The following is a 26764-nucleotide window of genomic DNA, read 5'->3' as shown; positions in this document are numbered from 1 at the left end:
CTCTGTGATATTTTGCACTTATCATTTTTTTTTGTAAATTATGATACTATTTATTCCTGACATGTTTAGGATGAAATAAAACACAACTACTGGCCAGTGCTTTGCATTTCTCTTTTTTTTTTTTTAGGGGGCGGGTACTGGGGATGAAACTCACAACCTTGCGCTTGCCAGGCAGGCACTTGTGTTGCTGAGTTAAATCCCTGGTCCCAGTGCTTTGCATTTCAAGTGACATTGTAGTCATGATACAGGGGAACAAAATTCCCTACCTACTATATGTCCAGTATGAGTTCATGTTCTCTAAAATCAAAGAATGAAGGCTGAGGATTTGGCTCAGCATTATAAGTGCTTGCCTGACAAGAACAAGGTTATTTGTTCAATCACCAGTACCAAAAAAATTTTAAAAATAAAAATAAATAAAATCGAAGAATGAATTTTAGGAACAATGGAGGTTAAGAGCAGAAATACTTACTGAGAGAATGAAGCTTCTCTCTGAGAAAGACAGAAGGGATCCCAAATGAGTTGCTGTATTCTGTATGTTCTATACTTTCTAGGAGTTTTTATAGAATAAAACCATGAGGTGAGGTGGATCTAAAGTGGGGAAAACTGGGAACCACAAGGCAGACAGCCTGGGGTGGGACAGAGCTATGGTCAAGCAGTAAGTTTAACTGTGCAGGCAAAAGTGATCAAATCAGGGACAAATGGGGAAGCCAGTCACCCAGCAAGCGAGCACTCTTTACTGATCAGTGACTCTTCCCATAGGGGGTTGGGGTGGTGACACCTGGCTTCTCAAGGTGATCCCTACCTAATCCCTAAGGCTTATACTGAGGGTGTGGGTGCATTTGTTTTGCCTGCTGTCCTGAGATCTGGTCCACAGCAAGAGGTGTGTGTCTCCTCCAAGGTATGTGACATTTGGTCCTCTGTGCTGGCTTCTTCGAGGGCCTAGACCTGTCTGACTGCCCATAATATTTCTAACTAGCTCAGCTGCCTGTAATAGTTGCTGCATGACTCATGAAGAACATATACTCCACCTTTCATTTTGTTGTAAAATGTGATCATTTCTGGCTTTATTTATGCTGAGGATTCACTACCTTTTTTTGTTTGTTTGCTTTTTTGAAACAGGGTCTTTCTATATAGCCTAGGCTAGCCTTGAACTCACCATGTGGCACAGGATGACCTTCAATTCACAGGATCTTTCTGCCTCAGCCTCTCAAATGCTGAGATTCCATGCATGCACCACCACGCCTGGCTTTACTGTCAATCTTATCATTGTGGTGTATGGTTGATAGTATCAATACTGCTAGGATTATTTCCAAAAGATGAAAAATATTTCCAAAAGATGAGAAGTATAAAATAAACAGCGGCCTTTATTCTGAGAGAGATGACCGGCACCCCCACTGCTGGCATTCGGCGATCTCTCCAGCGGACACGTGGCGTGGGGATATGTAAGTAGCCTTGGTTTGGGGTGGAACCTAAGGCGGGCATTGGGGATGCACAGGTAGCCCATTGGTCCTAGGTTTGGCACCATATGTAAATTTCCAGGGGCGGGAAGATGGCGTCACAGGTAACTTCCTAGGGGCAGGGGAGATAGGGTCTTCCTGCTTCCGGTTGAGGCTTTTCTGGCTACAGTGTCCTGTCTGGGCCAAAAACCTTTCATATCCCGTATTATGATTATTATTATGAAAAGGAGTGAAGATTTCTCTCTTTAACTACTTCCTGCTGGCAGAGGGCGTTGTACTGGATCTTAGGGGAGTTGACGGGATGATGGTTGATGCCCAGGTAGAAGCTGGTGCTAGGTGTTTTGGCCAGGACAACTTCACTGGTGAATGAACATATGTTAGACTGGAAAAACAAAGAGACAAGATGTTATGAGGAGACATGGCACTGTCATATTTAAGGACCCACATGAGGTAGAAGGAAAGGTGCCCTTGATTTAGACATGTCATTCTATCAGGACCATGTTGAGGTAGAAACATTTCCATGGTAAGGCAGAATTCTGAAAAATTAAGTGTGAGGTTAGGAGAAATGATGTTATGAGAGGTGATTACTCCCCCATCTGAAAGCATAAAAGTTAAAAGGTAGGTAGGTAAGGCTTGTCTCTGGTATGCATGATGTTGGAGTCTATAGGCAATAGTGTTAAAGAGTCCTGCTGTAAAAATGATCATTAATAGAACATAAGAAATTATGAACCAAAGTGGATAACAAAATATGACTTAGCCTGTTAACTGTGGCTGCGAGGCCTTTGTGAGACAGAGACGGGTAGGTGACAGAAGATGACATGACCACACAGAATGATCAGATTTAGGGTTGGAAGGGTACCTCTTAGCCTGAGTGATATGAAACCAGGATGGCAGTCTAGCAACTTTGATTTAGGCATGGGTTGCTGTAACCTGGTTGTATCAGCAGTTTACCTGGTTGTGGGAAAGACTTTTATGTATCTTGAATAAGTATAAACAAAGTGAGAAGACAAAATGTATCTGTTAGTCTTGATTAGGGTTGTCTGACAAATTGATGAATAAGAAAGGAAGGGGGTGGTCTTATATCACTGAGGAGAGGTTTACTAGCAATAACAGGTGGAAGCTGTTGAGGCCTCAGTGTGTCTAAATGAGTCTGCATAAACACAAGGGAATGAAAGCATTTTAAGATTTAGGACTAGGACCTGCATGAAATAGGCCCTGTTTATAAATGGCATAGGTTGACCATCAATACCCTGTCATAGAGATTGAGGACTTAATATAGTAGCTTGAAAACTCAGGAAGAACTCTGTATATATGGCCTCTATGTCCACAAATATAGAGAATTGTTTTACCTGAGACTTTAGTGCGACTTGAAATCTGAGATGGACACCTTAAAGGGGGCTGTTGTTGCCCTGAACCCCCTCAGTCTTCGGCAGCAATTTTTTTTTCAGCAATGAATCTGGCAGTGTAGACATTTCCTGGGAGGGCTAGAAGTTAGGATGGCTTACCCACGCTTTGGTGGCTAGGATAGTCCAGCAGCCCTGAAGTAAGGTCTCAAAGAACGCCAGGATGGGGCATTTTGTTGTCCAATGTCTTCTGCTGCATTTGAGCATGGTCCATGGGAGGTCAGGCAGCTCCACCTTGTGTAGGTTTACCTGCCTCAGAACTCCAAGTGTCACAAGTGTTAAAAATAGAAAAACCATATTAAGATCTCTCTAAGGTTTGAAGGTCAAGTTTTCCCTTTTTGTTTGAGATTTGGACTATAGTAGAATTAAGTAAGTATGTAGGAATTTAATATTGGCATTTTAGATCAGAGAGCAGGCTTTATCTGGATGGCATATCGCTTTTTAATAGGGTGACACGTAGAATTAACAAAAAAAGCTTTAGTCTGCCCAAAAAAGCTTTAATGGAAACATTTTGCAGTAAAGGTTTATCAATCTTATGAATAAATCTATCAAAACTGATCTAATACTGTCAAATTTTGAACACATTTACTTTTTAAAGTTGTTATTTGCAGTAGTATGAACCATGACAAATAAAATAAAACTTTGAAGAAAACCCTCATCTTGAAATAGAGCTACTGGTTCCCAGAAAAAAGGAATTTATAACGTTAGTTGTTGAACAGGAGATTGGTGAAGGCTTTGATTGATAAACAAGGCTGGTAAAATTATCAGGTGGCCAGTAACCTTGATTAAATGGTTTGAGTATTGTAATAAAAAAAATAGCATCTCTTGAGTGGAGCTGAACTGTAAAAAAAGCATGCCTGAGCAGAGCTGCTGAGCTGCTGTTTTGTGGTGTGCCGGCAGAGCACGTCCAGCATGGGGGTGGGGCAAGCGCTGGGACATTGCATGCAGGGGCGGGCTGGGACTGCCCACGGAAACACGTAAGGCAGCAGCGATGACGATGGCGCACGGGGGAGGGAGGGGCTGGGAGGGCGTGTGGGGGAGGGGCTGGGAGGTGGCCCGACACAGCGCGTGAAGCTGGAACTGCTTGTGGGGCGTGAGGATTAGAAAGCCAATTTAGAAACACAGCTGGGTTTTTATTAGCCTCCTGAACCTGTTTTAAAAGTTTGTTATAGTTTGTATGCTTGTCCTGCTCTGGCACAGCTATAGGCCCAGGGTCATTATCAGCAGTGTTTACCTTATGTCTGTGATCAGCTTCTTCTCGAGCTGCCTGCCACAGCTGATTTTGTTCTTGTGAGTTGAGAGTGGTATTTAGAATCCCATAAACATCCTTAAAATGTAAATTATAACAATTAGTAATAAATTTAAATTGCCTGATATAATTCTGTGGGTCAACAGAGAGGCTACCTAATTTATAGGTAATCTGAGATAGATCAGAAAGGGAAAAAAGCACATGGATGTTAACAAGTCCCTTGGGGTCAACTTGCTCCCAAAGTGGTAGCAGAGCCTGAGGAGAAGTTTCTGGAGCAGATTCCATTGGGCAGCCATCCATCCAGTAGGCGCATGTGAGCAATCATCTGTAGAGTGGCTACAGAGCTGCTGCCAGTCACCCTAGGAAACATAGGCAGATGGCGTCTCATTGTGTGCCTTGCAGTGAGAGTACTGCTGTTGGCAGCACAGTGAAGCATCATGTGCACTGCAACAGGGTGGCTGTTGCAGTTCACAAGAGGAGCCACAGAGGGGCAACCGTTGACAGTGAGGGTCCTGGGAACATGGCGGCGCCTTGTCACGTGACCCAAAACATGGCGGCACCTTGTCGCCATGTGATCCTCCTGAACATGGTGGCGCCGTGCCACGTGGCGAGGGTTGCAACGTGGTGACTATTCCCGGCACAAGCTGGAACAATCACGCGGCCTGCTGGAAGGACATATCGACCGAAACCTAGTATGGTGGGCGGGCGGTGAGAATGCTGTAGGGGATGGAGAATTCTCAGGAGAACAAGAAATCGGAGACTTTGAGGAAGCGCTAACAGAGTGATTAGAGTTGCTGGTAGAGTTATGGTCCCAGAAGACAGAGGGGAAGAGGATCGCACAGCGGGAGATAACTGCAACACAGAGGGATTAGAGCTGCTGGGAGAGTTATGGGTCCTGGAAGGCAGAGAGGGAGATGATTGCACAACAGGAGGTAACTGCGACGCATTGGGACCAGGACTGCTGAGAGAATCAGGCATAGCGGGAGGGGAGAGTGGTCCAGTGGGAGATAACGGCAGGGAACAAGTTTGGGGGTAGGCAGGCGGCGGCTGGGAAAACACCAGAGGAATGTCCTTAAGCGAATCCTGAGGGCAGGACGGAAAAGTTTGTGGCGCAGTAGAGCTAGCTAAAAGTATCTCAGCGGAAGCACAAGACTTAATGAGAGATTGGCGTGTTCTCAGAATAAGAAAGGCCTGAATATAAGGGAGTTGTAATAACTTGTTGCCAGCTTGACAGAAATCATATAAGTTCCTGAGAATGCAGGGGTCAAATGTTCCTTCTTTGGGCCAATGCTTGCCGATAAGCAGATAGGTTGGCCAGACCTCCTGGCAGTAAAACGTTAATTGTTTAGTTTTTATGGTACTTTTAATTTTTAGAGTACATAAATTGGAAATTAGGCATTGTAAAGGCGTCTTTTGGGAGTTAGAAAATATGTTTCCCATGACTGATACAGGCAAGAGATAAGCCGGTGGTCCAGAACAAGCCGTCACTCGTTTGTGGCACCATGCGGTGGCTACGGTTTTAAAAACTCGCATATTTTAGTCGTCACTGAGAGATTTACGAGAGGAGCCCACGTGGGGTCAGTAACAGTTTTGCCCGTGAAAGATCAAGGCTTTAAGGGAAGTGAGGCAGTCCTTTTAGTGTGGGCGGTCTAAAAATCTCTGCTTTGGGCTATCTGAACCCAAAGAATGTGAGAGATTTTATAAAGTGTGGACACAGGTTTGCCCAGAAAGAACCCTGCCCTGGGCTGTCCTAAGGACGTGAAAATGCACAGACCCACGTGAATGGGGAGAACAGTCGACTGGGGCTGCCCAGTGCCAAAAGTTCCCCAGGTAGTGCTCACCTGAAATTAATCTGGCTGATGCTGAGTGTAGGCGGCTGGTGACAAGGACATCTCAGGAGAGGAAAAAGCGCGGAATTAATCCAGGATGTTATCTGGTTATTGGCTGGGGGACTCAACTGGGTGTGTCCCAGGAGTCAATCGCCTGCCGATCCGAGTCACGGCACCAAATGCTAGGATTATTTCCAAAAGTTGAAAAATATTTCCAAAAGATGAGAAGTATAAAATAAAAAGCAGCCTTTATTCTGAGAACACGGAAAGAGATGACCGGCACCCCTACTGCTGGCATCCGGTGATCTCTCCAGCAGACACGTGGCGTGGGGGTATGTAGGTAGCCTCTGTTTGGGGTGGAACCTAAGGCAGGCATTGGGGATGCACAGGTAGCCTATTGGTCCTAGGTTTGGCGCCATATGTAAATTTCCAGGGGCAGGAAGATGGCGTCACAGGTAACTTCCTAGGGGCGGGGGAGATAGGGGCTTCCTGCTTCCGGTTGAGGCTTTTCTGGCTACAGTGTCCTGTCTGGGCCAAAAACCTTTCAAATACTACTTTGTTTTACTTTGCAATATAAGTCCTTCTGAAATCCAAAGACTGTCCTATACATTTCTCTGTTGGGAACTTGCAATATTTTTCTGGGAATCTCTGTTTTGTTCTAGTGATTAGCTTCTGTGCTGGTCAACTGGTATTCTTTAAACAAATGTAACATCAATGGATAACTAGAGAACCAATTGTTGAATTTTGTGACAGTTTGGTTACTTTTTGAAATAGGTGTAAAAAGTCTATTTATAGTTTATTACCACATAAATAAAGACCTGCCTGCTGAGTTATAGGATAAATTTTTAAATTCCATTCACAGCTACCAGGGCATATATTTTTATCCCATATTTGAAAGGTTTATTGGGCCTATATTGACAAAAGTTTCAACAACTACGAAATGATGCAACTTGTGCCTCAGTGGTGATGTATTTGGACAGAGTATACATTGCTTGACAAAGGGAAACAAAGCTTTCAAAAAGCAACCAAACAACTAACTGGTGGTACAAATCTGTAATCTCCCTGCCTCAGAATCACTGTGAGTTCAAGGCCAGTCTGAATGGCATAATGAAACCCTGTTTTTAAAAAAGTGAAGAGGAGCTGGGGATTTAGCTTAGAGGCATAAGGGCCTGCCTTGCAAGCATGGACTTGTGAGTTTGATCCCTTGTACCAATAAAAAAGAAAAAAAGTAAAGAGCAGCCAAATTATTGGCTATTTTTTCCTTGGTGGGTCTTTTTGTTGTCAGAATGTAGGTAGTTTTGAAGGAAATTAAATGTCTCAATATCAGTTTTTCTAAAAACCTCAATGACACATCTTTCACTTAATAAATTCTTTAAATTCTGATGACTAGAATGATAAAGTCCTGCTGTGAGGACTTTTAGTTCATACAGTGAGGTGTCATGATAAGTATATTTTTGAGTATTCCTATTGATGCATATAGAATGTTTTACTTGTATTTTATTATTAGTGTATTTTACAGCATCTCATTGCATACCATCTGCTACAAACACTTTCCCGCATTGAATCACAGTGTTGGCATTTTCTCCTATAGGTTTTACTCCTGCAAGAATCTAAAAACATTTCCCAACCTAGTTCTAACACAGTGTCATTCAGATCTGTGTGACCATTTTGTAGCATCTTGACCAGTCAAATGTTTAGTTAGATTACTGTTTTCTTCCTCATCTGAGTCAAGGTCTTCATTCTGTACTTCTCTGTCATGTCCTGCTCATCTCATTGCCATAGCTTCTGTGGTCTACATGATCCAAATCATCATCAGTAGGTGAGTCACCCAATGACTCACTTCATATTTTTTTTTGAGACAGGGTCTCCCTGTGCAGTTCAGGCTGGAATTTAGCTCATTTTGTAGCCCAGGCTGCTTCTTGAATTTGCAATGATCTTTGTGCCTTAGCCTCTGAGTGCTGGGATACAGGCTTACAGGCACGTGCCACCATGCCCATTTTGATGATTCACTTTCTTTTTCTTTTTTCTTTTGTCTTTTTTGAGACGGGGTCTTGCTATGCAGTTCAGGCTGGCCTTGAGCTCACTTTGTAGCCCAGGCTGATCTTGAACTCGAAACCATCCTCCTGCCTCAGTCTCCCGAGTGCTGGGATTATAGGCATGAGCCACCACACCCGGCTGGATGATTCATTTTTGACCTCCTCCCAAAACTGTAAAAGCAGATTGTCACGTGATATTGTACTGAATTGGGCTAGTTCTATAGAAAAATCAAGAAATATTTAATAAAACAAATTATAAATGCACAAAATGTAACAGAGAATAGCATGGACAAAAACTCACCTGTTGCTACTTTTTTGGGGGTGTTTTTTGAAACAGGTTCAGGGTTTCACTATGCAGTTCAGGCTGGCCTTGAACTCACTATATAGCCTAGGGAAGTTCTGAACTCACAGTCACCCTATTGCCTCAGCCTCCCAAGTGCTGGGGTTACAGCTATGTAGCACCATACTCGGCCCACCTGTTGCTACTTGCCATTGGTCTACTGAGTGCATGAACACAAATCCTGCTCCCCATATTCCCCTAGTGCAGCTGCTGCGATGCACAGCTGGCTAATGTTGCTCTAACATACATATGTTCACTAGAAAAAGATGGTAGTGATATAGGGGGAGAAACTCCCAACCTACTTGATGTCTGGTATGAGTTCAGCTTCTCTAAAATTGATGAATTTTAGGAACAATGGAGGTTAAGAGCAGAATATATTTACTGAGAGAGAGCTTCTGTCTGAGAGAGAGACAGAAGGGGTCCCAAGTGGGTGACCAAAGATTGTCTTTTCCAGGGACTTTCATAGAGTAAAACCACAAAGTGAGGCAGGTCTAAGGTGGGGGAAACATGGGAACTCACAAGGTGGGCATGAGGTGGGACAGAACTATGGCCAACCAGTAAGATTATAATTGCTCAGGTAAGATTAAGTTGGGATTCAATAGAGAAGTAAGTCATGCAGCAAGCAGGAACAGGGCTTTTGCCTGTAGGAGTTTGGATTGCTGGCTTCTTCTGACTTCTTCAAGGTGATCAAGGTATCAAGGTGATATCTATTTGGAATATCAATCCCTGATGTTTGTACTTAGGGTACGGCTGCATTTGTTTTGTCTTGTTTTTGTTTTTTTTTTTTTTTTTTCGATACTAAGTTCTCAGCATGTCTTTTTGTTTTGAGATCTGGCCAGCTGGAGAAGTGTCTGTCTCCTCCAAGGTTACAAGGTATCTGGTCTTCAGCACTGGCTCCTTGGAGGGCATAGCCCTGCCTGACTGCCTGCAATATTTCTGTCTAACTCTGCTGCCTATAATAGTAGGGGCATCTGTCATCTAGCATGGTGTCCAGGGGCCGGGGTGAGGTGATGGTCCACCCAAAAGTGATGAAAAACTTCAGGCACAAAAATTCAGCGAATATTTCCTTTTTCACATGAGTGTCTGGTTATGGCTTGTGCCTCAGTGTCCCCCTCAAAGCCTCTTGCTCTTAAGGAGGCATCTGAATCTAGTGTCTGTGATTGGTTTGTTGTCTAGTGCTGGGATTCATGGTGTGAGTGCTGCCCCCCCCCAGGGGTGGGTAACTGGCATACAATACAGGGGAGGAAGGAGCTCATGTTTTTTCCTCTTTTACCAGTTTGCTCTTGCTGTTTGTGGCCACCATGAACTGTTTCCCCTCAGCCACACCACCCTGCCTTAGAGCCAGCTGATTACGGGCTGAAACCTCCAAAAACTGTAAACTAAACAAACCTTTTCTTGCTTTACTTTGGGCATCAGGTATTTTGTCTCAACGAGAGAAAAGTAACCAAGATAGTATTCTGTTACAACATACTATGTATTGAATCATGAGGATTCATATGAGACACAGCACATCCTTTCTTTATCAAGCGTGAACGTTATTTATGCATTGTAACTGTCCTCTGCTTGGTCATTCAGTAATTAAGTCTCCAGTTCATCTGTCAACATAAGTGCTCACCTCTCATCCAAAGGTGCTTGCTTAGGTATTTACAAATACTTAATTATGATTTACATAATCATTTCCTTTAAATATTAATATCAATAATATTATTTGTTTATAGTTAATTACATATTAATATTATTATTTTGCAATTCAATACATCCATCATGTGTTGCAGTGGACATACTGAACTTATCCATTTGGCTGACGATCTTAACTGGAGCTTATTTTGTGGGTAGAGTTTATATAATGAGCACCCTACAAATCATGCTAAGGCTTACTTTCCAGTTAGGCCTTATTTTCAGATATACAACACAGATTTAATGGATATATTTCTTCTGGAAAATGAAGTTCTACTTTAGTAAAAGCTTCTAGAATTTCATCAGACAGAGAGATTGCTAGAGCAGTTTTGAAAGTTTCACTTTAGCCAGGCGTGGTGGCTCATGCCTCTAATCCCAGCACTCAGGAGGCTGAGGCAGGAGGATCTTTGCAAGTTGGAGACCAGCCTGGGCTACAAAGTGAGCTCAAGGCCAGCCTGAACTGCATAGTGAGACCCTGTCTCAAAAAGACAAAAAAAAAAAAAAAAAAAAAAGACAAAAGAAAGAAAGAAAGAAAATCTGAAAGTCACCTTATGCATTTTAAAATTAGTTTTAAATTTATTATTAATTGTACATATTTATGGGAGACAGTGTGATAATCGATTATTTTGACACTCAATCTTTTTTTTTGTCTTTTTTGTTTTTATCAGTACCAGGGATCAAACTCATGACTGTCTGCTTACAAGGTAGGCACTTATGCCACTGAGCTAAATCCCCAGCCCCTTGACACTCAATCTTGAAGTGGTGCTAAAGAAATGCTAAGAGACAAGAAGTAGAAAGGCCTTTAATGTGGGCAAGGGAAAGCTGCAAATGGGTGCAGGAGCTCTCAGAGAGGACAAGGAAGTGAAGCTATTTTAATCTGGTCTGGCTGGGGAGGAGTTTGGGAGGTGGGTCAAATGACACATTAAAGGTGGATTTGAAGGAGCATCTGCCTCTGCAAAACAGGACCCAGAAAGATTTGCTGGGGGGTAGGGGTGGAGTGCTGGGGTGGTTGTGGAGTTTTGAGATTAGAGAGGGCTCAGTGAATGCATGAGTGAAAAGGGAGTGGGAGGTTTGTCTCTGGAATGAGAAGGAGAAGGTAGAAATTATTCCTGGAGAAATATGTTGCTTTTCTGGGTTCGTACCAAGTTGGGCAGATGTCATGTTACAGATAGCTGAGCCCAGGCTAGCAGAATCTATCAATAATTTGATGTACATATACAACATGTAACGATCAAGTCAGGGTACTTATAATTTCCATCTTCTTAAACATTTTTAAAAAATTGAAAAAAGCCAGGTGTGGTGGCTCACGCCTGTAATCCCAGCACTCAAGAGACTGAGGTAGGATAGTTGCAAGTTCAAGACCAGCCTTGGCTACAAAGTGAGTTGAAGGCCAGCTTGGACTGAATAGTGAGACCCTGTCTCAGAAAGATAAATAAATAAATATATGAATAAGTTGAAAATTAACATGCAATAATTGTACATAAATTGCTGTATTGTACGGCCAATCCACTCATTTCACTTTCTGCCAAATACATTGATGTACATGGAAAGAACAAATCTTACTGGTAACACCTTGAAATTCACTTAAAGGAATTTTGACCACAGCTAACTGCAAACTGTCATGGTTTGAGGATTTAGGTGAAATTCATTTTCTTTGGTGAAGTCCACCACCTGTTCGAGTAAGAATTTATAGAAGTGCTTTGTTTTATCCAAGCATTAATATAGAAATAAGCAGATAGGTTTACAATTTTCAGATTCAGCAGGGCATGAAATATATATATATGTCTGTGCATATATAAATAAATATATATATATATATATTTAATTTAAAAAACTCACTGGGAATGGTTTTGAATGTACCATACATTGTTAGTTAAACAATGCATGTTCCCATTTTTCTTTTAAATTTGGTAGTAAGAATAAGAAGTCAGGGCAGGGGATTTAGCTCAGTGGTGTAAGCACCTGCTTGGCAAGCATCAGGTCGTGAGTTCAATCCCTGTTACCAAAAAAAAAAAAAAAGAATAAGAAGTCTATCTTCTTTGACATGGGGTTTTAAAATCCCGGAGCAACTTCTAATCAGCACATACCTTTGGCTCAGAAGGTTACTGAGCTTGTCATATTAAAAAAAATATTTTTTGATAAAGAGGATTTTTGAAGGTGAGCAGGTGCTGTTTCTGACAGGGCACAAGTAGCACATAATTGTCAACTATTCTTTACAAAACCAAAAGAAGGCTAATTCCTTTCCCAGAGTTAGACCTCTACGCCTCTTCTATAGCCTTTTACAATTTTTTCCAGTGAGAATTGCAATGTTTGGGAATTTCAGCTTTCAGAATTTAAATTCTGTGATTATGAAATTTGGAGTTTTGATCTTTTGTATGCATGCCTACACGCACCAAAGCTTTTGTACTGAGCTGCACCTCCAGCCTTCCCTTTCCTTTAAAAAAATTTTTTTGAGGCAGCGGTTTGCTAAATTGACCAGGCTGACCTTGAACTTGAGATCCTTCTGCCTCAGTGTCCTCACTTGCTGGGATTCCAAGTAAGTGCTACCACGCCTGGCTAGGATTTTGATCTTCAGTAATATAAACATTTAGGATCATGGCATTTGGAATTTTGTCTTTTGGATTTTTTTTTGAGATAGGGTCTCAATAGTAGCTCAGGGCGGCCTCAAATTTGAGGTAATTCTCCTGCCTGAGCCCGTGACTACTGGGATTATAGGAATGTACCACCGTGCCCACCAGTTTTTTTTTTTTTTTAAATTTAATGCATTTTGAGGGCAAATTTAAAGGAACAGCACAGAAGACTGACATTAGGAAAGTATTTAGGTGGCACATTCCTGTGACCCCAGCACTCAGGAGGCTGAGGGAGGAGAATTGTCTCAAGTTTTAAGCCAGTCTGAGCTACAAAGGAAGTTCAAGGCCAGCCTGAACTGCATAGTGAGACCCTGTTTCAAAGACAGACAGACAGACACACACACACACACACACACACACAGAATGTGTTTGCATGTGAAACAACTCAGAAAGCATGGTAAATGAACATAAATGCTTTGGTTGCTGTTGGTAAGGATTTTATTTATCTTTAAAAATCTAAATGCTGTCTAGAAAAAATTGAGTATTTTATTTATAGTTGTTATAAAGTTAAAAAAAAATAAAACCAGCTAGGCATGGTGGCACATCCCTGTAATCCTAGCACTTGGGAGGCTGAGGCAGGTGGATTGTTGCAAGTTCGAGGCCAGCCTGGGCTACAAAGTGAGCTCAAGCCAGCCTGAACTGCATAGAGGGATCCTGTTTCCGTCTCAAAAAGAAAAAAAAAAAAAAAAAAAAAAAAAACCAAAACCAAAACCAAAACCCAAAACAAAAAAACACCAAACAAACTAAGGCCAATCAAAACAAAATAGAGTGATAAAGGACTTCAAAACAAGATAGAAAAATCAGTGATGGCTACCATGATGCCTCTTGTTATCTTCAAAATAGCTGCCCATACCATCAGACATCATAAAATCAAACAAAATAGAACAGAATAAAACCAATCAAAACAAAACAATGAAAGTGATACTGGACTTCCAAGCAAGATAAAAGGAAATCAATAATGGTTATTATAATATATCTTGTTATGTTTGAAATAGCTGCTCATGCCATCAGGTATAACAAAACCAAACAAGACAGCAGAATAAAACCAAGCAAAACAATGAAAACAATACAGGACTTTAAAACAAGATAATAGAGAACAATGGCTACCACCTTCAGAAAGAAGTTCTCCGTAGTTGCTATACTGCATATTGTTATCCTGAAATAGATGCTTAAGTCACTGGCCTTAAGCCTGCAGAACCAATCAAATACTAAACACTCCAAGCATTAAAGTTTTGTCCTACCTCAGTAGCTGTCATTCCAGTCTGTTCTCTGGATCAGCTGGTTGCGTACCGGGATGGGGGTGGCGCTCTTCTTGTCTCCCAGCCTACCTGGGCACACACCGCTGGCTCATAGAAGGCTTGGCTTCTTGCTTCTCCTCCCTGTGGCCTGTAGCTACTGCCGGGAAGGGGTTGGCTTCTTTGTTCCTCTACTCTCAATCAGATCATTAGTTACTTTTTGAGGGGGAGATATTTCTAGCCTCATAAATCCAATGAAAAGTAGAACTAGATTAATAAAGAACACTAAAAGTGGAACTTTTCCCTAAATATAGCTTCAAATTCTCCTAGCAATTTCAGACCCCCCCTTCGAGACTTTTTTCCCTCTCTGAATTGTGGAACCAATCAGACTGTAGATTGAGCAATGAAAGGTTTATTCTTGTCCAAAGAATAAAAGCAAGATATTTCCATTAAAAGAAGGAGAGTTAAGGGTGCCTGTTGGGGACCACAAGTTCACAATGGCTAATTTTGCATATTTCCCTATGGGATAAAAGGAAGGATTGGGATTATTGGTCTGAGATTTCCCATTGACTCTTCTAAGTGTAAGATCATCTTCGCCTTCTTGAGTCATCTCAGGATTATACTCCCATCAAAATACTTGTGAGCATAAGATTATCTAGGCCCTCTTGAGTCTGAGTCTTCTGATGTATTATAATCCTTCACTAGCCTGACCTGTTACTGTATACACCTAATAAATAGTGGCTGCTTTGGGAGTGGAGAGTCCCATCCAGAGACATTGACTTCCCAGCCATTGTTGAAATCCTATACTTGTCTCTGTTTTTCATTTTTCTTACCAATTCTTGAGACTGACAATCGGGACTCTTGGCCAGGTTCTCATAGGTGCCTGTTAACTGCTGTGGAAATAACTGAAGAGCAACTGAATGAAAAGGCAGGCGAAGGCTGTTTGCTGGGAGCTTGTGCAGCTTGCAAGGTGGCCACTGTCTCTTGGGTCTTGGCAGTGACTTTAGGGCAGCAGAGGACTGATGGAACCCCAGGGTGTCACAGAGGCTGAGGCTCAGGGACACTCAGATTGTCCGGTTTGTCCTGTGTTGGAAGCAGGGACCAAAATTAGGGAAGCTGTCAATTTGTCACCAAGTCCTGGCCACTTCCCCCAGTGGTACAGCATTATCAGTTGGCTGCCTGGACGGACGGTCACTAGAGATAGCAACTTGGCTTCTTGTAAGTCTGATTTAAAGCAGGGTGGCATCCTGGGTTATTTGTTGTAGAAAGAGCTACGTCTCCTGGGTGGGCTGCTGCACTTCATTAACCAGTGGTGGCTCATGTCTGTGGTCTCAGCACTCTGGGATGTTGAGGCTTGAACTGAGTTTGAACAATATAACAATTTAGGGAGGACTTGTTTCAAAATGAAAAATAGTAAAAAAGAAAGTAAAATTTTAAAAAAGTCACACAAGAGAAGCTGGTTATGTAGCTCAGTACAAAGGCCCTGCGTTCAATCCCTAGCACTGGGAGTGGAAATTATAGTAAAATAAATTGTTTAAATGAGGAGGGAGTTGGACATGGTAGCACACACCTGTAATCCCAGCAGTCAGGAGGCTTAGGTGAGAGAATTGCTGAGTTTGAGGCCAACCTGGGCTATAGATTGAGTTCAAGGCCTGTTTGAACTGCATAGTGAAACCTTGTCTCAAAAAAAAAAAGAATTAAAAAATTCTGAGGGAAAATAGATAATGGAATTGTTCAGCTAAACTATTTGAATCAATAAAATACTAGTTCAGGAGAAACTACTATAATATTCTTGCAATAATTAGGTAGACAGAGTGTAGGAAAAAAGATCCTATTCATCACCACAAAACATCAAATATATAGGCATTGTTCCTTTTTTTGTTGTTTGTTTATTTTTTGAGATAGGGTCTAACTATGTAGCCCAGGCTGGCCTTGAATTCACAGTAATCTTCTTGCCTCAGCCTCCCAAATGCTGGGATTACAGGCATGTGCTACCATGCCTAGCTGTATTAAATTCCAAAATGAGGTCTGAAGACATAGCTCAGCAGCATAAGCACCTGCCTGGCAAGAGTGAAGTCCTGAGTTTGATTCTTGGTACAAAAAAAAAAATTCAAAGTGGGAGTTAAGAGATGGTTCAGTTGTAGAGATCTTGTTTAGCATACATGAGGTCTTGGGATTTAGCCCCAATTTAATACCACAATTTAGTGGTATTAAATTTAGTACCACAATTTAATACCCATGAATGCAATAAAATCTAGATCTAGTGGAAAAAAATGATAGAAAGTGTTGTAAACCTATCAAAGGTAACTCTAAGAGCAGATGTTTGCCTAATCTAAACTTGCTTGTTAGCCCACCTGCACCTTGTTCTTCCCAAGAAATGTAACCACCGCCTTCCTGTAGTGCGCGGCAAACTCCATCCCCTTGCTTTGTGAAGCCCAGCAGCTGTTTGTCGTTTTACAGGATAAAAACCCTGCCCTTTAGCTGTTAGGCGTGCAGTCTTCCAAATTGGCTACTGGAGGCTGCGTCGCCAGGCCTGTGCTTTAATAAATAATTTTTGTTTCCAAATTATTTTCTTTGGCTCCTTCATACCTCAGGAAGTGGGGGGCCACCACAGAAGGTATGTTACATTTTTTCTTACTAAATTCCTGTAGGGAGCCGCGAGACAGCCCCATTGCTGCCTCCCTGCCTCTCTCTCTCCTATGGGCACTGCGTCTGCCTACATTAACCATAATCCTCTCCTGCTTACATCACATACCCGGACGTGAGGATGACCCTGTTGTATTCACCCCGTAGCCTCTTCCTGTCCCATCTCCCGCCCTTGGCCTATAAAAGATGTAATCACTTCCGGAATAAAACTTGCCTCAGTCTCTCTCTGTCTCCCCCATGTTTTTATTTTAATCCCCGTTCCTCCTCCAGGTACACCCCACGGATTGATCCGCAGGCTGGATCAAATTCCTTTTCATATATATGGTAGGCTGGCCTTGCAGTCACTATGTAGCCTCAGCTGACCTTGAACTGATGGTAGTCAGCCTCCTGCCTCAGCCTCCTAAGAGAATGCCATAGACTTTTGGGGCAGGAGTCTAAGCTGTCTACAAGCCCAAGCAGTAAGTCCTGTGGGGCTCCTGTGGGCAGAAGTGCACAATGGGCTGCAGAGAAGCTCAGCCTGGCACCTTTCTGTCAGACTTCTGCCTTGAGAACCAGGAGGGCGAGCATTTCTGGGGTCCTAATGTGCAATACTCTGCTACAGCTGCCTGGGAAATGAACAGGTGCATCTTCTTTCCTCAGATTCTATTTTCTGACTCTCTGGGAAGTGCACATTTTTCCTCTTGAGATTTGCTAGGTGGCTGATGAACTTATGCCTCAGATTTGAATGCCAGCATTAAGATCACTAATTTATCTTGCAGTGGTAGCATAGACGTTCCTCACTGTATGTACACTGATGCAGGATTTTACTTTTGGAAAACACTATTTGCTTAAAAGTATGTGGCGTGCATTTTTAGTGAAAACAGAGTTACTGACAAACAGATAAAGAATCCATGGTTTTGTAACACAAAGATGATAAAAACAAGGGATGTGATTTTTCAATAGCTGAAGGCCTGGCTTATTAGGGTAAAGTGTAACAAGATCAATGTCATTTTCCTGTGTTAGTTTCCTATGGTTGCTATAACAAATTACACATACATTTCTTGCAACAAATTCATTTTCTTACAGTTTTGGGGCTAGAAGTTTGAAGCAGCTTTGAGGGGCCTAAAGTTGGAGTGTCAGTAGGACCATGTCCTTGAGCACCCGCCATTGCCTATCTTCCCAGCCAAGAGACCCCCACTCACATCTCAAGCTGGTGAGTCCTGTGCGTCAAAGACAGAGGCATCCCTGTCACTTCACATCCTCTGACTCTACTTTCTTGTCTCCACTTTTGCTTCAAAAGAACCTTGTGATAGTATTGGGCCTGGAATGGTCTTGCTGCCTTGAAATCTTCACCTTCATCAGGCTTGCCGTCCCGTCCCTTCTGTCACAGGAAAGGAGCCTCTTCGCAGTTGGCAACTGGGACCTCTGGTGGGAAGGGCACAGAACCACCTGTGATAGTTTCTTAAAACAAAAACCTAACAGAATATTTTCTAGCAGTAAAGAGTTTAAAGTACTATGAAATTAGCAATGGATATATAAACTAATTTCTAGAATGATTTGCTTTCAAAAGGCCTCCTGATACTTTGGAGTAATTACATATTCCAGGATAACCTGAACTTTTGCACATCTGACAAAAGACTCTTCATTACCTGGTCCCGTGTGCCTATTTCTCCCTCTTGAATAAGAGTGGCATTTTTCCAGATTTTGTGTTTTCTCTTTGTTTGTTTTTGAGACAAGGTCTAGCTGTGTAAGTTTGGACTGGCCTTGAACTCACTATGTAGCCCAGGCTGGCCCCCAACTCACAGAGATCTTCTTGCCTCAGTTTCCTGAGTACTGGGATTACAGGAATGTAGTGCCACACACAGCTCTCTTTGGTTTTGTACTTACATCCAGTCATGTAAACTTTCTAGATTTTAGTTTTAAATCATTTGGCTGTCTTTAAAAGCCTAAAAAATATCTGTGCTTTGCTTTATTACATCATTAGAAGACTTTACAATTGCATTTAGAGAAGAGACTATGAAACCAATATAAACAAAGTAGGCATTGGATGCCTGAATTTCCAGCTCCAGGGAGGCTGAGACAGGAAGAAAAATTGAACTCTATAGTTTTGTCTTTCATGAAGAAATGAGATTCTGCTTTATTTCCCACAAAGAACTTAGTTCACACCTGCCTGGCACAGTTGAGGTCATGAGTTCCATCCCTGGTACCCCCTCCCCCAATTAAAACCAACAAAAAGTTCCCAAACAAAAGGAAGCACTTAGTTCAGAGAAGGAAAACCTTTTTCTTTGTGATTTTCAAATCTAATGTGAATGTTCTGGACAAGCTCCAGGCTAATTCCCTTAGCCATTTTTTGCTCCCTTGGGGACACTGGCCATGCTTGGAGATAGTTTTGTTTGTTCCACCTCGGCTGTGTAGGGATGGCGGGGAGTCCCTGGCTTGCGACTGGGTCTTCTGGTGCAGAAGACAGCCCTCAACGAAGATGACAGAGTCCAAAATGGAGCTGAATACCATTGAGTTAATAAGATGTTATTTAATTTTTGGCAGACTTTCTTTGCTTCTAAGTCAGATCAAAGGACCGTGTTCAAATAGTTCATTATAAAAGTGTGAGCACTAGAGGGCAGCACCGACCCAAGAGCTGCAAATGAGGTTTCTTTGGAGGTCTCTGGAGAAAAGGAGCCAGAGATAAAGGTGAATGGAAGGTGAGTGGCTGTCAGAGACTCTTACAGGATGATATAAACGATTCGAAAACAGGTTTTGCCAGCTATTGCTTTTGAAGTCCGTGACAGCAGAGCAGACAGGCTTTCCTCACCTTTTTTCTTTTCCTTTCTTTTTTTTTTCTTTCTTTCCTTTTTAAAATTCTTTTTGAGACAGGGTCTCACTTTGCAGTTCAAGCTGGCCTTGGGCTCACTTTTGTAGCCCAAGCTGGTCTTGAACTTGCAAACGATTTTCCTGCCTCAGTCTCCCAAGTCCCACTTCTTTTTTTTTTTTTTTAATTTTATTTAAAGAAAGACTAAACAAAACAGAAAATAGGTAAAAATAATATATACGTTCAGAGAAAAAAATAAACAGTAAGAAATCACTAGTTGGGGCTGGGGATTTAGCTCAGTGGTATAAGCACCTGCCTGGCAAGTGCAAGGTCATGAGTTCGATGCCTGGTATCAAAAAAAAAAAAAAAAAATCATTAGTTGATGTTTACATATTGTCGTTTTACAAATAGTTGTTCAAGGTACAAGAATAGAACATGTAAAGTGGGAATTCAAACAGTGAGACTGCAAACAGTTCTGTTCAACTGTCCAACAAAAACTTAGTAACATGGTTGTCAATCCTATACACTTAAACATACACGCAGTTATCCCTATCTTCATTTACGTTTAGAGTAAACAAACTAAAGCAGGTTAAAATCATTCTGAACCAAGAATAATAGTACTGCTGGATTTCACATCATGACACTCCATGATCAGCACTGGGTACTGTAGTGTCTGTTTTTTTAAATTTAATTTAAAGAAAGACTAAACAAAACAGAAAATGGGTAGAAATAATACATAATTTCAAAGAAAAAAATAAACAGTAAGAAATCACTAGTTGATGATTACAGATTGTCTTCTTACGAACAGTTATTCAAGATACTAAAGTGGAGTATATAAAGTGGGGATTCAAACAGTGAGACTGCAACCAGTTCTGTTCAACTATCCAAAAAAAACTTAGAAATATGGTTATCAGTCCTATACACTTAAACATACACCCATATCCTCAATTATGTTGAGAATGAATAAACCCAAGCAGGCTAATATCACTCTCAACAAAGAATAATACTATTGCTGGGTTTCACATTATGACACTACAGGATCAGCACTGGGTACATTAGTGTCTCTTTTTCTTCAGAGTATCTGTTCATTTCATCATGTGTCATAAGATCAGTTTTCATAAACTGTTTATAGATTCTACACAAGCATGAGTCTTAACATGTATTTCTATCCTTTCTATATCAGAGGGAGAAACAAAACAAAGCAAGGCAAAACAAAACATATTCCTATAAACACATGAAACAAAATAAACATATAAGACCATTGTACAAAGAGTTCTACCATGGTTCCTGTGTTGGTTCTTGTTATCTCCAATAGAATTGGCTATATCATCAAACATAGTATAATTGAATATATCAGTACATAACAGTATTAATAAAAACACAACTTTGTATATAGTATAGAATTTCAAAAACCGGCAGTTATCAAACCAGAATGTGTATCGTAGAGTCTTGTCATTTTTAGTGTAGTTTTCTATACTCTCAGACTTGATACTATCAATCATAACAGTTTTGAATAAAATCTTCTCTGCCTCATTTCTGTTATACTCTTTTTTTGCCATCAGTTGTCTGCTTATCCTCTTCATTCTGTTTTCTGCTCCATTCATTAATGTCTCTCTGCCTCTGTTCCTGGAATCTTAGTACTTTTTTCTCTCTCTAGAATGCCCTGCAATATTCTCTGTAGAGTTGGATTGGTGGTTGTAAATTTCCCAAGTTCCTCTTTGTCTTGGAAGCATTTTGTTTCTCCATTAATTTCTAGAGACAGTTTAGCAGGGTATATCAATCTGGGATGGAGGTTATTTTCTTTCAGGGCTTGGAATATTTCACTCCAGGCTCTTCTTGACTTAGTGGTTTGTGTTGAGAAGTCTGCTGTTATTCTGATGGGCCTTCCTCTATAGGTTATGTTTCTTGTCTCTAACAGCTTTTAATATTCTGTTCTTATCATTGAACAGAACTGTTTGCAGTCTCACTGTTGGAATGTCCACTTTATAAGCTTTAATTTTGTAACTTGAACAATTGTTTCTGAGATGACAAAATGTAATCCATTTACTAGTGATTTCCTACTGTTTATTTTTTTCTGTAAATCTGTATAACTTGTACCCTTTCTCTGATTTTTTTCTTTTCTTTTTCTTCTTAAATAAAATTTAAAAAAATATTCTGTTCTTATATTGAATTTCTGGGTTCTTGATTATTATATGCCTGAGGGTAGCTCTGTTTTGGTTGTAGGTGGCTGGAGTTCCGTATGCCTCATATATCAGAATATCATTTCCTTTTCCTATGTTTGGGATGTTTTCCTTAATTATTTCCATGAATAACCTTTTTAGTTCCTTTGTTTATACAGCTTCTTCATTCACATTCTTTATCCTCAAATTATAGATCCTCTTGTCGTCTTTTAGCCTTTGTATTTTTACTGCTTATTTCCTTGTTATTTTTAAAAAGTTTTCCCTTTCATACTCCCACATTGCAAAATTGTCCTCCAGTTTAGATAATCTATTCTTAGTTTCTTTCAAGCTGATTTGCCATCTTTCCATAGAGTTTTAATTTCCTGGTGATCTCTTTTGAATCTGCTTCATGTATTCTATATTTTCTTTATATTCTTCATCAAATGGTTCTCTCCTTTGTTTGAGTTCCTCCCTTCTTCCATCTGTGTCTACTTGAGGGGTGCTTAGTATCTCTTTTATTAATCTTCTTATATCTTGCTTTATTTGGCTAAATATCTCACTTTTGAACTCATCTATGAGGTCCCAAAGATATCTCTTTATGTCCACTGGTGCTGTGTCTGATATTGCATGTTTGCTGTTTTCATTCTCCTTTGTATTTAGCTGTCCTGGGTCAATGTTCTCAGGGTTGGGACCTGTGGACTTTTTGTTGTTGCTTCCTTTTCCCATCTTTTTTGCTTCTTTCAGGAGGCCCCAGTTTCTTTTTTGTTGGCTACAATTCTTCTGAAGCGTGCTGACTAGATGACCCTTCCCACTGCCATGTGCTAGTGAGTTGCAGACAGGGACAGTGTATGCTGGCCCCTCCTCTCCGGATCAGTCAAGCTGCTGTGGCCTGCACTGTATTACTTTGTGCCGCCTCCCCTCCATGTGGCAGTGACTGGAGCATGGCAGTGGCAGCAGCAACAGTGGTGGTGGTGGACTTTGCGCCACCTCCCCTCTGGATTGGTGGTAGTGGTGGAGGCAGGGGCAGCTGGTGTGGTGACAGGTCTTGCTGGTGGCCTGGAGGCCCTGGAGGCAGCAGCTGGAGCACGGAGGTGTGGGGATCAGTCAGGCTGCTATGGCCTGCACTGTCAGTCAAACTTCTGAGGTTTCACTGGGTTGGTATGATTAGTGTGTGCCACTGCTGTAGGGACTTGATTTTGGATAACCTATTGGGTCTCAGCCAGGTCACATGATGCAGGCCTAGCTCATTCCACCAGTCCCATTCGGGAATGGAAAAACTAACTGAAGTCACTGCTGCCCCCTGTACTTGCCTGTCCTGCCCGGTCCCAAAATGTCATCTGCTCGAGCTCCCCTATTCATGGAATGGCTCCACTCCCATCACTCACCACAGGTCGATGTAGGTACCCCACCACCTCAGCTCTCTGTTCAGTTCGCTGACCCCCAAACTCAATGTCGAAGCGGTGGGACCTCAGATGGCTTGGCAAGTCGCCTTAATTTCTTCTTGGGATGAGAGAATTCATCTCCCTCTGTTTGGGGCTCCTCACTCATTATTGTGCTGAATTCTAAGTTGACTATCTCAGAGAGCGTCTGTAGCCAGTTGTTATCTATCCACCATCTTTGCTCCTCCGAGTCTCACTTCTTTTTTTTTTTTTTGTCTTTTTCCTTTTTATCGGTACCGGGGATCGAACTCATGACTGCCTGCTTGCAAGGCAGGCGCTTATGCTGCTGAGCTAAATCTCCAGCCCCCCACTTCTTTTTATAATGATGTCTCATGAGCTTCTGCCAGAGAAAAGGGAAGCTTCGCTCAAGGTTTTCACACACAGAGACTGGCATCATTGCCACTCACATTCTGTTCACTGTCACCCAAGGAGGTGGTGGCAGTCGATTTCTATGCACATGGGTGTGGTGACACGGTGCTGGGCAGGGGAGCAGAACAGCCAGACAAGGCTGAGTCAGGCACAGCTCCTGGATTCTCAGAAACAGGTAAGTAATAACCAATTTGTTGCTTGAAGTGTTTTTAAACCTTAGCTAACTATATACAATGTAATAAAGTTTTCTATTTCCCCTTAAAGGTCTACCCAATTTTTAAAAAATAAGACAATTATTTTTCCTTTTTAGTATCAAACCTACCTTTGGGGTATTTTAATAATTACCCCCACCTCCATGAAATAGGACAAACTGCTTGCTATACCCATATTAAATCTACCAACTCTCTATTACTAAGTATATAAGATATTTAGCAAGATACCAAGGCCCCTGGAAATGATGTTGAATACCTCCATATATTTTCTCCTACTTGTGTTACATACATTAAATGTGCACAGTAGGGTATGATTTCTGCATATTTTAAAACTATATATAAATGGTATCATAATTGTTCTATGATTTGTACTTTCCCTCCTGACACTAGGTTTGTGAGATTTACCCATGTTGACCCACGCAGTTCCAGTTATCGTATAATGATTTTAGTATTTACATATTTGCTAATGTAAATGATGTTATAAAAATTTTCCTATTAATGGAGTTAATTCATGTGTGAGCGATCTAGGGCAGGGCTCACCAACTTATGTTTTGTACAATTCACAAGCTATGTTTCTGAATGATGTTTAGAAGTCAAAAGAAGCCATCCATGGAGGTCCACACCTGTAATCCCAGCACTCTGGGAGGCTAAAGTAGAAGGATCTCAGTTTTTGTTTTTTTTTTTAATTTTTATCAGTACCGGGGATTGAACTCATGATTGCCTGCTTGCAAGGCAGGTGCTTATGCCACTGAGCTAAATCCCCAGCCCCCAAGGATCTCATTTTTTTTTTTTTTTTGTCTTTTTCCTTTTTATTGGTACCGGGGATCGAACTCATGACTGCCTGCTTCCAAGACAGGCGCTTATGCCGCTGAGCTAAACCTCCAGCCCCAGGATCTTAGTTTTGAACTCAGCCTGGCAATGTAATGGCCTAGCAAGACCCTCTCTCAAAATAAAAATTTAAAAAGTGCTGGGGATGTAGTTTGGTGTGAAGGCTCTAATCAATCCATAGTAGGGAGGGAAGAAAATGAAAAAACAGTCATATATATTTTTTATTTTATTTATTTATTTGTCTTTTTTGAGGCAGAGTTTTGCTATGCAGTTTAGGCTGAACTTGAATTCACTTTGTAGCTCAAATCAGCCTCAAAAATGTAATCAGTCCTTCTGCGTCAGCCTCCCAAGCAGTAGGTTTACAGATGGGCACCACCATGGTCAGCCAGGAGACTATTATTTTTTGATGTCAAAATTACATGAGACACTTGCTCTGGCGTGAGCAAGGATCTGAGTTTGATTCCTGGTTTAAAAAAAATTTAGAAAATTCAGTGCCCATAAATAAAATTTGATTACAAAAACCATATTCTTGAATTTATATATTGTTTATAGATACTTTTGGGACTTAGGAGTTGTAAGAGTGACTTGGCTACCTGAAGAGCTAAAATCCTGCCTGGCCTTTACAGGAAAGCATTCAGACCCTGCTCTTGTGTATATGTGAGATGGAGCTGCAGGTTTTACTCTTCCCTCTCGTATTAGTTAAATTTAACCTGAAAAAAATGAAAAATTCTATAACCTGCTTTCTAAAGCTAAATGTAAAAATAATTCCCTGAATCTTATGCTTCCATTAAGTAATGAGCCATGAGCATGTCTGTGATGGGCTGCTTTCTGCCCTGGGAGGGCACTGACTGTGGGACAGAAGAATGCAGATTTGGTTTCTTCTGTGGTGCTGAGGGCTCAGGGTTTCATGGCTACTGAACAAGCGCTCTGCCTCTGAGCGAGGTTCATCTTTTTGTGAAGAGCATGCTGGGGCTGGGAAAAACATTAGGAAAATACATTTTATTTTATTTCATTTCATTTTAAGTCACTTTAAAATGCAGAAGGGAAAGTCTCCTGGAAGCTTTAAGTGGTACAAGCTGACTTTACTGCCTTCTTGTAGAAATGCCTAGCATATAGTAGGTGCTCAAGTAATATTTATCAGTTAGGTGCATGAGTATGAAGAGACCTATCCATCTGGATGAAAGCTTGAAATACACTGAGTTACACAGGTACTTATAATATGTCACAATATTAAGCAACACTATTGGAATTATGTAAGACATTTCTTATTTTCATTGAGGTATTTTACACAATGAACACAGAGTTTATGACTTTGCTCTTGTGGTGAATAATAAAAATGAAAACAGCTGACGTGGGACTGGTGCTAGACACTGTCCTGAGTGAATTACAGGTGCAGACTCATTTAATTCCACTTTGGGATTGTGGTGAGACTACACCATCATCATCATCATCATCATCATCATCATCATCATCATCATCATCTTCATTTTTACCAGTGAAGAAACTCAGAGAGTCCAGTTAACTTGCCCAAGATCATGAAGCTAGTCTGTGTGAGATTTGAACCCATACAGTTTAGAAGAATTTTATTGTTTAAACCTGGAAAGAATCTGTGAAGTTTTCTGGCTAATCCTTTTAAATCCAGCTAAGCAATAGAAATACAAAAAGAACTATTTTATATTAACATTTTGTGGTAGCCACATTAAACTTCAAAAAATTTAATTAAAGTTAATTTTAATAATATATAAAGAGTATCATTTTATTTATTTATTTTTTAAAGCTAGTCAGATTTAGCAGTGGGGGGGGTGGTATACCAACTTTAGTGACACTAATGTTAATAAGTTCTGATAACCCACTGCCATCGGACTAGCCAAGAGTATTATTTTAGCTTTTATGTTTTTGAGACAGGGTCTTGCTGTATAGCCCAGGATGGCCTCCTCTTCAGCCTCCCAAATGCTGGGATTATACCATCTGTAATCTGGCTAAAAATGTGATTCTACTATGTAACCCATATAAAAATTAACAAGATATTTTTCATGTTAAGGTTTAAAAATGATATGTATATTTTATATATGTAGCACATCTGAATTTACAGGAACTTTTTTTCTAGTACTTAGAATTGAGCCTAGGGCCTTCATACTGAGCTTCATCCTCACTTCTATTTTTTATTTTGAGATGGAGTCTCACAAATCCCCCAGATGGGAACTTGTTCTTCCTGCCTGAGTAGCAGGGATTGTAGACATGCACCACCAGGTCTGGCTAGGATCACATTTTGAGTGAACAGTAGCTATACATGCCAGAAGCTACTGGAACTGAACAGGGGAATCTCTAAATCAGAAAGAATCCAGACCTTGAAAGCATATAATCTGACCCAAGTGCAAACCTTCAGATTGTGCACACATGCATGCGTGTGTGTATGTACATATGTATGTATATATGTGTGTGCTAATGAACCTAGTCACTTATTCAGGGC

The 26764-nt window shown here is 41.1% G+C and overlaps 1 long non-coding RNA gene across 1 annotated transcript in view; it reads left to right on the top strand.

The window, feature by feature from the left end:
- Positions 1-833: 833 nt before the first annotated feature.
- Positions 834-26764, top strand: part of LOC106025521 (uncharacterized) — a 37388-nt gene continuing 11457 nt past the window's right edge. The window contains exons 1-4 of the long non-coding RNA XR_010048593.1: positions 834-898; positions 1120-1442; positions 10660-16826; positions 17568-17694. This is a non-coding gene — a long non-coding RNA (uncharacterized LOC106025521). The remainder of the gene's footprint in view (positions 899-1119; positions 1443-10659; positions 16827-17567; positions 17695-26764) is intronic.

The sequence above is a fragment of the Cavia porcellus genome, unplaced genomic scaffold (genome assembly GCF_034190915.1).
Source record: "Cavia porcellus strain 051 isolate PalLab524CR breed Dunkin Hartley unplaced genomic scaffold, mCavPor4.1 scaffold_1, whole genome shotgun sequence".
Taxonomy (NCBI): domain Eukaryota; kingdom Metazoa; phylum Chordata; class Mammalia; order Rodentia; family Caviidae; genus Cavia; species Cavia porcellus.
This window is presented reverse-complemented; position numbering and strand designations above follow the sequence as displayed.